Here is a 12154-nt window from a genome sequence, read left to right as displayed (position 1 = left end):
AGATTGGCTATCACAATGTATGCTTATAGTCGGCACTGGTTTTTCCCATCCTGGAACATCTTCTAAGAAGTGACGCAGCCATTCAGCCTCTTCAGCACACTTGTCAAGAGCTATAAACTCATATTCCATCGTGGATCTGGCTATTACAGTTTGTTTAGAAGATTTCTACGCAATTGCTGCACCTCCTAAAGTGAATACAAATCCACTTGTAGATTTTGAGTCTTTCATATCAGATATCCAATTTGCATCAATGTATCCTTCAATAACAGAAGGATATCTGGTATAGTGCAGCCCATGATCACGAGTGAACCTTAAGTATCTTAGCAATCTGATAATTGTTTTCCAGTGTTCAACTCCTGGATTACTCGTGAATCTACTCAATTTGCTTACTGCATATGCTATGTCTGGTCTTGTACAACTCGTTAAGTACATCAGACTTCCAATTACTCGAGAATATTCTAATTGAGATATACTCTCACCTTGATTCTTTGATAGATGATGACTGATATCTATTTGGGTTCTAGCCAATGCAGGGTCATTCTTATTGAATTTCTCAAGTATTTTATCAACATAATGTGACTGACTTAGGAGTAGCCCTTCTGATATTCTATGAATTTTAATTCTAAAGATTACCTCGGCTAAACCCAAATCTTTCATGTCAAATCTTGAGTTCAATAACTTCTTGGTGGATTTGATCATCTTATCATTACTACCAATGATAAGTATGTCATTTACGTAAAGATATAAAATGACATATCAATTTTCAGTGGTTTTTATGTATACACATTTGTCACATTCACTGAATTTAAATCCACTTTCTATCATGGCTTTCTCAAATTTTTCGTGCCATTGCTTTGGCGCTTGTTTTAAGCCATGCAGAGTGAAACGTCTGCTATTCGTTTTCTTAAAAAGTACTAGAAATTTTTTTTTTTTTAAAACCTCCCTTAGCATCGGCTGAACCACCAAAAATTACATAAAATATTTTTGACATCATTTTAAAATAAATCAACCATCTAACATTTGAAAAGTATAGCCCATACTATAACCTCTCAAAAATCACTCACAAATAAAACGTCGAAAAAATATCTTTAACATAACTCAAAATCATAAATCATAACTAGTGCAGAAAACTAGCGTCGATCCTCGGGTTATGTGCACCTTCAGGCCAGCAAAGTCAACCATCAAGACCTCCCATAACCTTATTATCATAATCACATGCATCATACACACCTAGTGAGTCTAAAGACTCAACACGTCATATTCTTGATAATGAGTAATACGTAATATAGTTAACATATAACAGTGAAAAATACATATACTTAAAATATCATTTTCGTGAAGATTCATAAACTTAAAACATAACATTTTCGTAAAAACGTTTTCATAATCTTATGCATAAACATTTTCATACACATTTTCATATAAACTTAAACATATTCATATTCGTATCCATATTCATATCAACGTATTCATATCATCATATTCATATTCATATTCATTTCGTGTTTGTTGAATTCAGATCGTTTGTTGTGACTTTCATATACGTGTTAGGCGATGGATCCATCTACATGTAACCACAGTACTGGGCGGCGGGGAACACCAGCAACACTCTCACCGATCAACTGGGCCCTGGCCTTACGTATTAGCATATCATCGTATACATATACATATACATATCCGTATTCAAGGAAATACGATCGTCGGGCTCCCACTGGGACCATAACCCTCACGATATCTCCAACATATCATCGTGTTAGTCACAATCCCTTCACATCCTTCAACATGTTATCATCACTTAACAAAAATCATGCATATACGTATCGTTTTTATTTTTGAAACCAATCATGCAACATATCTTTTAAATATCCATAATTAATCCTAAAATTCGTAAACATTTAAAAATCATAATTTAACATATTAAAATCATAAATATCCATAAACATTTAAAATTGACATATTAACATATAAACATTCATAATCATTGAAAATAATCATATTAGCACATAAAACAGCATTCAGGAAACTGTCATGACGTTTACTAATTTCTAGATGTAAAAAGATCGTTTTACCCCTAGACGTAAAATTTCACGTTTTTGACTTTTTATTAATTCCATTGACTCTAACATGTCCCAAATAATTATTTAAGCCTACTTGAATTTTCTCATATTTTTATTTAGCTTAAATCGATGACTTTTAAATTAATTTTTAAACAAGACGTATTACTGCGTTTTAATCCCGAATTAAACAAAAACTTAATATAAAATCCCCAAATTAAACTTAGGCTTTTAAAAATTATTTAAGCTTAATTATAATTTTTCAGAATTTTATAAGGCTTAAAACTAGGCATTTCAATTAACTCGTTAATTAACGTTTCGTGCGGCGATTAAATCCCAAATAAATCCAAAACTCGTTATTTTGATCCTAAATTTTTAACATAACATTTTTATGATTTATTCTACCCTTACAAGTCATGAGCCACCCCCGTGGACCCATGGATTCAATTTTTGCTTTATTATTCTTGTTTATGACACCTTATCGAACACCCCGAGCCATCTCCTAATTTACTCGAGCCACGCCCGAGCCACCTCGAGCCAAACCCGAGCCAACCCACCTAGGCACCCTCCTGGACCATTAGAACCCATTGGACCTGACCCTAAGCTCCAAAACCGAAGCAACACATGAGCTGCAGAAATAGCCCCAAACCCGCCTAGACTACCCTTGAGCAAACGAGACATACATGCTTCTAACAACTTCATGCTTAAACCGACTCGAACCGGACCCGAACCAGGCCCTAGACGTTACCCTTAGACACAAATTAAGACCATGGTTAAGCCCCTTTTTACTCAGAACCAGCGCCTAAGTCCCAAAAATCAGAAACGTGACAGCCCCTCATGTGAGGCCAACTTCTGTGCAGCTTTCGCGTTTCTGGTTCCAGCGCTCTACCCGACCATCCAGCCCATGAACCACAACCACAAGACTCAACCTAGGACCCTAAGGCACTACCATAACCACTGCCCCAGGCCCTGGAACGATCCAAGCCCCTAAACCACCAGAAGCCTTGCACCAGCCTTCACGTGAGCCCCATTCTGGTGCAGCTGTTGTTTTCTGTTTCCAGCGCTTTCCCTAGACAACCAGACCATAAACCACCCCAACAATAACCATCTTAGGACCCTAATGACTCGTCCTAGCCCTGCCCAAAGCCCCCAGGTCGAGCCATCTCTTCCTGCCCAGTTGATGAAACCTGCGCAACATCCTTGCAGCTCACGGGTTGGAGTCCTAGCAAGCTAGGACTCCTTCCCAGCCTCTTGTCTCGAGTCCTAGCGTGGCTAGGACTCTTCCCTTGGCCCCTCACGGACCCTAGCCAAGCCCTGGTCCCAACCAACCCATGCCCAGCCACCAAACCCTTGAAACCGAACCACATGATCATTAAGACAGCAACTTGTTCCAGCTTGTTTTCTTTTTGTTCCACCAGCGTGTGTGGTGTGTTCTAGGCCTCTAAATTCATGTAAAACAATGTCTAAACATGTCCTAATCATGGCAGCCCCTTTAACACATATAAAACATGATTTTGGAATTCAAAAACACAAACTTAGAACCCATAGGCATGTAGTTACGAAAATTCAACTTGTGTGCTATGTTTTTCTTTAAAAATCATGCATAAACAATTACTATGGTGTGATGATGAGTAAAAGGAGAATATAGCGTGCCTTTGCGTATTTTACGCACGATAAAACGTTGACGAATCGAAGAACGACGGCGAGGAGACGACGGCTAGAAAACCTTAGCAAAACTTGAAGCTTTTCCCCCTTGGATATTTGGTGTGTGCCGTGTATTTTTTTGCAAGGGGAGAGTTTGATTTGTTTGTGGGGGTGTGGCCGTGACAACGAAATGGTTGGGGTAGGTTTTAGCGTTTAAATAGTGCTTAGAATCCTAATTAAATTTTAATTGCTAGTTTAGGCCCATTAACAACTTAATTAAGCCTACTTAGCCCATTATTAATTAATTAAAATGTTTAAAATAATTTTTCTTAAATAAGTTTGTGAATTTATTAGTCGGGTTGTCAAAACATTTGCATTTTTGTTGAAAAACCAACACCGTTAAAAATTACGTCCCGGCGTATAAAATCACTGCAAAAACCCCATATTTTCAAAAATAAGAAAAAACATCACCCATATTTTAAATAATTAAAAACAAATAACCAATAAAAACATTTTCTATTTTTCAGCCATCGGTCTCCGTTCCTCGATCGCAACTCGAATATCCTTTAAAAATACTTTTAATGCAACCATGAAGAAAAATATATTTTAAACATGCAAATATGCACACCATAATTAATTCATGCAATTAAAACATTTAATTGAATTACACAAAGAATTTAATAACTGTATGCATGTGGTTCGCGTGGATTTTTAAATTTTCGGGACGTTACAATCTTCCCCCCTTGAATTGAATTTCGTCCTCGAAATTCGCTTATCTTTAATATCCCAAAGTTTTAGACTTAGTTCTAGTATTCCAAAAATTCACGCTTCCGCTGCACTACTCTGATAAAACTTAAACTCTAGAATGTCCTTATATCTACTTGATCCCAATTAAATTTTCCTTCTAAATCCTTATTTTCAAATCGCAACTTAAAAGACCCATAATGACTTAGTGTTGTTACTATTATAACCTCGAATTTCAACTTTTCTTAAAATTCCCAATATAAAAATATGACTGACCATATTTATCGTATATTACTTTCCTTATTTTATACCCAAAATATTCATCAACTTATCATATTTCAATCTTAAAATCCCAAACGCATCCGCTAACATTCAGATTTTTCAAGCTTAGTATTGATTCATCCTTAAAAACCCATGATCCACATTCCTTTATAACACTATAACCACGATATCCCAATGTTCCAAATATTCTTAAAAGTCTAAATCATCAAAATTCTTACTATTTAACCCATTCAATTTGTTATTATTGCTAACTAGTCCCCAAATTCTTTAGCAATTGCAAAAATAAATTCTTAATTTCTTCAAAAATTATCTTAATTGGTCTTTAATTTCGAAAATCCTACGATTAACCCATAAATTCTTGGCATTCTTAATTTCCTTCTATTGGTTTCCCATAACATAATTTCAAAAATTTTAACTTATTAACCCAAAAATCAATTCCTATAACCAATATTATCCTTTCATTAAACTTAAAATCTCAATTTGTACATTTTCTTATTCCCAAAGTCGTTGCAAATCCTTGAATCATTATTTCTTATGAGTAATTCCCAAAAATTATTTCGACTAGTAACCATGAATCAAAAATATTTTCTTAGAAAATCTACGTGTTCCAAAACATTCATAATATTCATGATTAACTTATAGCCCAAAAAGTAAAACGTTCATACTAAAACCCAAAAAGTCAACATAGTCCAATTGCACCACAAAACCAACATGCGTTGAAATCAAATAATTTCTTATTTCATATCATATCACGTATAAAAATTCTAAAGTATATAAATCATATATCCTCATAAAGCAATTAAACATGTGACGTGAACATATAATTCATATAATTATGCAGGTAACATCATAAAATCATATAAAGCATGTAAACTTACAGACTGAGGCTTGACGACTGATCTTTCCGGCGCTGATGGTGGCACAACCCTTTACAGAACCATTGCTCTGATACCAACTGAAACGTCTGCTATTCGTTTTCTTAAAAAGTACTAGAAATTTTTTTTTTTAAAACCTCCCTTAGCATCGGCTGAACCACCAAAAATTACATAAAATATTTTTGACATCATTTTAAAATAAATCAACCATCTTACATTTGAAAAGTATAGCCCATACTATAACCTCTCAAAAACCACTCACAAATAAAACGTCGAAAATATATCTTTAACATAACTCAAAATCATAAATCATAACTAGTGCGGAAAACTAGCGTCGGTCCTCGGGTTATGTGCACCTTCAGTCCAGCAAAGTCAACCATCAAGACCTATCATAACCTTATTATCATAATCACCTGCACACCTAGTGAGTCTAAAGACTCAACACGTCATATTCTTGATAACGAGTAATACGTAATACAGTTAACATATAACAATGAAAAATACTTATACTTAAAATATCATTTTCGTGAAGATGCATAAACTTAAAACATAACATTTTCGTAAACATTTTCATGATGCATAAAAACATTTTCATAAAAGCGTTTTCATAATCTTATGCATAAACATTTTCATACACATTTTCATATAAACTTAAACATATTCATATTCGTATCCATATTCATATCAACGTATTCATATCATCATATTCATATTCATATTCATGTTCGTGTTTGTTGAATTCAGATCGTTGATTGTGACTTTCATATACGTGTTAGGCGATGGATCCATCTACATGTAACCACAGTACTGGGCGGCGGGGAACACCAGCAACACTCTCACCGGTCAACTGGGCCCTGGCCTTACGTATTAACATATCATCGTATACATATACATATACATATCCGTATCCAAGGAAATACGATCGTCGGGCTTCCACTGGGACCATAACCCTCACGATATCTCCAACATATCATCGTGTTAGTCACAATCTCTTCATATCCTTCAACATGTTATCATCACTTAACAAAACTCATGCATATACGTATCGTTTTTATTTTTAAAACCAAGCATGCAACATATCTTTTAAATATCCATAATTAATCCTAAAATTCGTAAACATTTAAAAATCATAATTTAACATATTAAAATCATAAATATCCATAAACATTTAAAATTGACATATTAACATACAAACGTCCATAATCATTTAAAATAATCATATTAGCACATAAAACAACATTCAGGAAACTGCCATGACGTTTACTAATTTCTAGATGTAAAAAGACCATTTTACCCCTAGACGTAAAATTTCACTTTTTTGACTTTTTCTTAATTCCATTGACTCTAACATGTCCCAAATAATTATTTAAGTCCTACAAGAATTTTCTCGTAATTTTAATCGAGGACTTTTAAATTAATTTTTAAACAAGACGTATTACTGCGTTTTAATCCAGAATTAAACCAAACTTAATATAAAATCCCCAAATTAAAAACTTAGGCTTTTAATAATTATTTAAGCTTAATTATAATTTCTCATAATTTTATAAGGCTTAAAACTAGGCGTTTCAATTACCTCGTTAATTAGCGTTTCGTGCGGCGATTAAACCCCAAATAAATCCAAAACTCGTTATTTTGATCCTAAATTTTTAGCATAATATTTTTATGATTTATTCTACCCTTCCAAGTCATGAGCCACCCCCGTGGACCCATGGATTCAATTTTTGCTTTATTATTTTCGTTTATGACACCTTATCGAACACCCCGAGCCATCTCCTAATTTACTCGAGCCACACCCAAGCCACCTCGAGCCAAACCCGAGCCAACCCACCTAGGCACCCTCCTGGACCATTAGAACCCATTGGACCTGATCCTAAGCTCCAAAACCGAAGCAACACATGAGCTGCAGAAATAGCCCCAAACCCGCCTAGACTACCCTTGAGCAAACGAGACATACATGCTTCTAACAACTTCATGCTTAAACCAACTCGAACTGGACCCAAACCAGGCCCTAGACGTTACCCTTAGACACAAATTAAGACCATGGTTAAGCCCCTTTTTACTCAGAACCAGCGCCTAAGTCCCAAAAATCAGAAACGTGACAGCCCCTCATGTGAGGCCAACTTCTGTGCAGCTTTCGCGTTTCTGGTTCCAGCGCTCTACCCGACCATCCAGCCCATGAACCACAACCACAAGACTCAACCTAGGACCCTAAGGCACTACCATAACCACTGCCCCAGGCCCTGGAACGACCCAAGCCCCTAAAACACCAGAAGCCTTGCACCAGCCTTCACGTGAGCCCAATTCTGGTGCAGCTGTTGTTTTCTGTTTCCAGCGCTTTCCCTAGACAACCAGACCATAAACCACTCCAACAAGCACCATCTTAGTGTTAGAGTAGGTGCCCGTCAAGCCAAGTGTTGCCTGAGGGTTCATGATTAAACTCTATGTATGAACAGTCTTTATTTTAATAATATTTGAATTTATCATTTTGGCACTTCTTTATCTGTACACCCATGCTAGTTACATAGGTAAAGTCCTTGAATATACAAATAGTAGAAAGAATATGAGATGCTCATATGATGAGTATCATGAAACTCATATTTGGAATACTGTATATTCTAAACAGTTCCTAGTCGATTCAGCCGCCACTAAGAAGGATATAGGCCGCTCGAGTTCGAGACTAGTATCTGCGATGTGAGTACCATGTTTCATTGGTAGGGGACATTGTGATGTCCGAGCATGCAGATAGGTGCTCCTTGTAGAGTGCACTGAACAACCCTCCATAAAAGGACTTTCCAAGTGGTTCTCACTTATCGAGTGGAAAAGTCCTAGTTTATGGTTGTACACCATTAGTCCTTATGACCCGGGACAATATTGAGACTCTATGTGCTAGAATTACACTTTGACTTGTTTACCGACTCTCACATCAGGTGGCAAGGTTTGGTGTTCTGTCGAAACATATAGGAGTCGATGCATTGTAGTCGGGGATTCACCGCTTACCTTCGGGTATGGATATCCTATGTGTTATAATGTGTATGTAGGTTGAAATCTCTGATCAGAGTATGGTGGTAATTATGAAAGGGGTTTCATAGATTACACCATCGATGCAACTACGACATGACACATAGTATCGATTCATTGACAACTCTCGATATACCAATAGTTGTCGAATCGGTCGGGATATATGAGTTGCAGGGACCGTACTGTACGCTAACCATAATTGAATGGTTCTTGCAGGCATTATCATTTGATACCTAGGGAATCATATAAGCGATGCTGCTAGGCGTTTAACATGATTGGTTGGGTACTATCAGACTTGAGTTCTGACGTTCTTGTTATCAAGGAGTTGATAAGTAAGAATGGAGCAATTGGGTATGCTCATATAAGGACATGTTTAGTCTGAATCACATGGAGATGTGAACCCACGGCTAGTTGTATCAATGAACCATTGAGGGCCACACAAGTGCTAGCTTTCTAGATCCCGTTGAGAAGTAAAATAGTTCAAAGTGTTGAACGGCTTATAAATGAGTTTATAAGCGTAAGGAAAAAATAGAAGTATGACTTCTATGAGAGAAATGTAACTTTTAATTTATGAATGTTAAAAGTAGGCCAAGTGAATAATGTATTTGAAAATTGTGATTTTCATAAACATTATTATGGACTAAATTAAATTAATTCAAGTGTTGAATTAATTAAACACTAGTGGGCCTAGTAGAGTCCAAATAATTAAATTAATTCAAGTGATGAATTAATTAAATAATATTGGGCCTTGTAGAGCCCAATTGAAAATAATTATTTAACTAGTGGGCATGAGTAAAATCAAGTGAAGTCTAATTGGGCTCAAATATGTTTGAGACAATTTAAATAGTCCATGGGCCTTGTAATTGTTACAAGCCCAAGTAGAATTGCATGCTTGGGAGGTGAAAGGTTGGGGAATACTTTTGATTAAAAAATTGGCATAGCATGCAACATTTTGGATCAACTTTTCCCTCAACCTAGACAACTCATCCTCCCTCATTCATGTCATGTGTTGGCCGAAAATTTGAAGGGCAATTCTCTCAAATTTTCTCTCATTTTTGTGTTCTTCAATTGTTGGAGAAACAAGTCACTTCTCTTTGAAAAAGCCTTACATTTTCTAGTGCAAGTGTGAGGTGGAACTACAAAGTTGGTGGTGGGCCTAATTCTTGAAGGAAAGGAGGAGAGCTTATAGATTGCCATCCTATTCAATAGCTTTGTTGTTTGACAACAAAGTTGGAGCCATCATCAACCTCAAGAGATTGATAGGTAACGATTTTCTCAACACCCTATGTATGATATTTGGTGTTTTATTGTATTTGCTACACAAAATAAGAGGTGGCCGAAATTTCTTGATGAAAAATCAAAATTTTTAACTTTCGTTGCGCTTACGATCACCGTAACCGATCCCCTTTCAAGTGGTATCCGAGCTATGATTACGATTTTGTGTAGCATTTACAAGATATTATATTGAGATTGATTTCTAACCGCATGAGAATGAAATTTGCAACAAAAATCAAGGCATGACAAAGGGGTATTTCGGGCAGCTTTCGGGCAGCTCGGGCTGCCCGAGGGGTTGCCCGTTTCGGGCAGCAAGGGCAAGCCCGAGAGGCTGCCCGAACCCCTCTATCGAAAATTAAAAAAAAAATTTTGTTGCCGGAATCCGGCGACGGCGATGACGACTAGGGTTTCCAAAAGTGTTTTGGAATATCAAAGTGTCATGGGCCTTGAGTTGTTGGGCCATTTGATGGCTAACATATTTGTGAATTTTAAATGGGCCAAAATGTTTTTGGTGAAAAATAAGTTTTTGGGCCCTTAAGTTTAAAATTACAAAAGTTGTAAATTTTTCTTATAAAATAAATAATTGAAGTTGGACTTTAATTATTTATAATAAATTGTGATTTATAAGAAATTCGGTTATAAATAAATTAATTGGAAAGTAGACAAAGATGTTTGTATACTTTGTTAATTTAGTTTATAATCGTGGCGGTTAGTGATTGGATCAAGATATATAATATTGGATCAATTAATTATTGTGATAATTAATTGATGGTGTATGATATGTGATATTATGCATGAAGGATGATCAAAAGCCCAAGCCCAATTTGCTAGGTATATGCTAGGATATTTTGTGTTGAATGATTGTAATAATTATCAATTTATAAAGTGGGCTTGGTTTATGGCCCGTTCCCACCCCCATGAGATGTATCCCTATTTGCCATGGATATTTATTTATAAATATTAGTATAGTGGATGATCAAGATTGGAAGTTGGTGGCCATGATGATTATGAAGATCGAAGACATGTAAATATTGGAAGCTAATGTAATAGTTGCATTTGCATCCCTTGCATTTCCCTAGTATTGGACCTAGGCCCGTGTTTAGCTCACACGGGCCATTAGTATTGGGGCGATTGATCATTCTTATTTGTTTACTGTTTATAATATATGCATGATATGTTATAAATAATGAGTATGTGCGTTATTATTATGATAATAACAAAGTTGTATGAATCCGGCAAGCATACGATCAAACATGGCGAGCTTTTAAATAAAATTAATGATGAGACCTTTCAAAATTAAAAACCCTCATTTTGAATAAGATTCAAAATTAATATCAAGCCCGAAAAGGGGAATTATAAATTTGTTTATAATTTTCTTGTCTTCCATCGACAATGGATGCATGATGAACGGTACCCGTACTCGGGGCTCGGCTCATATTATTGGGGGAGCTCTGGGTGCCGGAAAGCTGTGACATCCATTGACATGGTGATGTGAACTACGTGGAACTCCCATGATTTCGGCTCATATTACTCATGGCGACCGTCCATTAAGGTTCAACATCGATGGGTAAGGCTTGACACGTGAAGATGAACGACGTCATATTATTGGGTCCTAATCAAACGTGAGACAAAATTTTACGTAGAGGGTTGCATTGTGATGCAATTGGAAACTACCTTTTAGGAATTATGATTGGCTGATATTATTCGGGATCATGATTCGCTAATTGGACCTTACGTACCTACTGAGGAAAGGAGTTTCCCGTTTTCACTATAGGGTAGTGAAAATGTCAAAACAGTGGGAGCGAAAATTTATAAAGTTAAAGTCCAAACTTTATATCTTATTAAAGATTTTAAAATAGTCATTAACTTTATCTGTTTTACTTTTCAGTACAAAACTTTGACAATGTCTTCGATTCGCAACCCGCTATCCGCCATACTCGAAAAACATGTGTTAACCGGACCTAACTATCTCACTTGGCTAAGAAATTTGAAAATCGTCCTAAACTCGGAAAAGATTACATATGTAGAACCCGTAAATCAGTCTACGTATAAGTCATGCATAATTCTAGTATTTTAAATTTAATTGACTTCATTGCATGATTATTTTAATGCTTTTCTTTGAAGTTAATTATTTTATTATTTCATGCAGTAGTTTGATTTTTCAGTTATTTCAGTGAGGCCGGACTGGAGTTGGAGCTTTGAGATAGAATTTAAGATTCGATAAATATTTCCAGACTTTATTTTTAGCTAGCAAGTAAGTTA

This window comes from Primulina tabacum, chromosome 7 (assembly GCF_025594145.1).
Source record: "Primulina tabacum isolate GXHZ01 chromosome 7, ASM2559414v2, whole genome shotgun sequence".
Taxonomy (NCBI): domain Eukaryota; kingdom Viridiplantae; phylum Streptophyta; class Magnoliopsida; order Lamiales; family Gesneriaceae; genus Primulina; species Primulina tabacum.
This window is presented reverse-complemented; position numbering follows the sequence as displayed.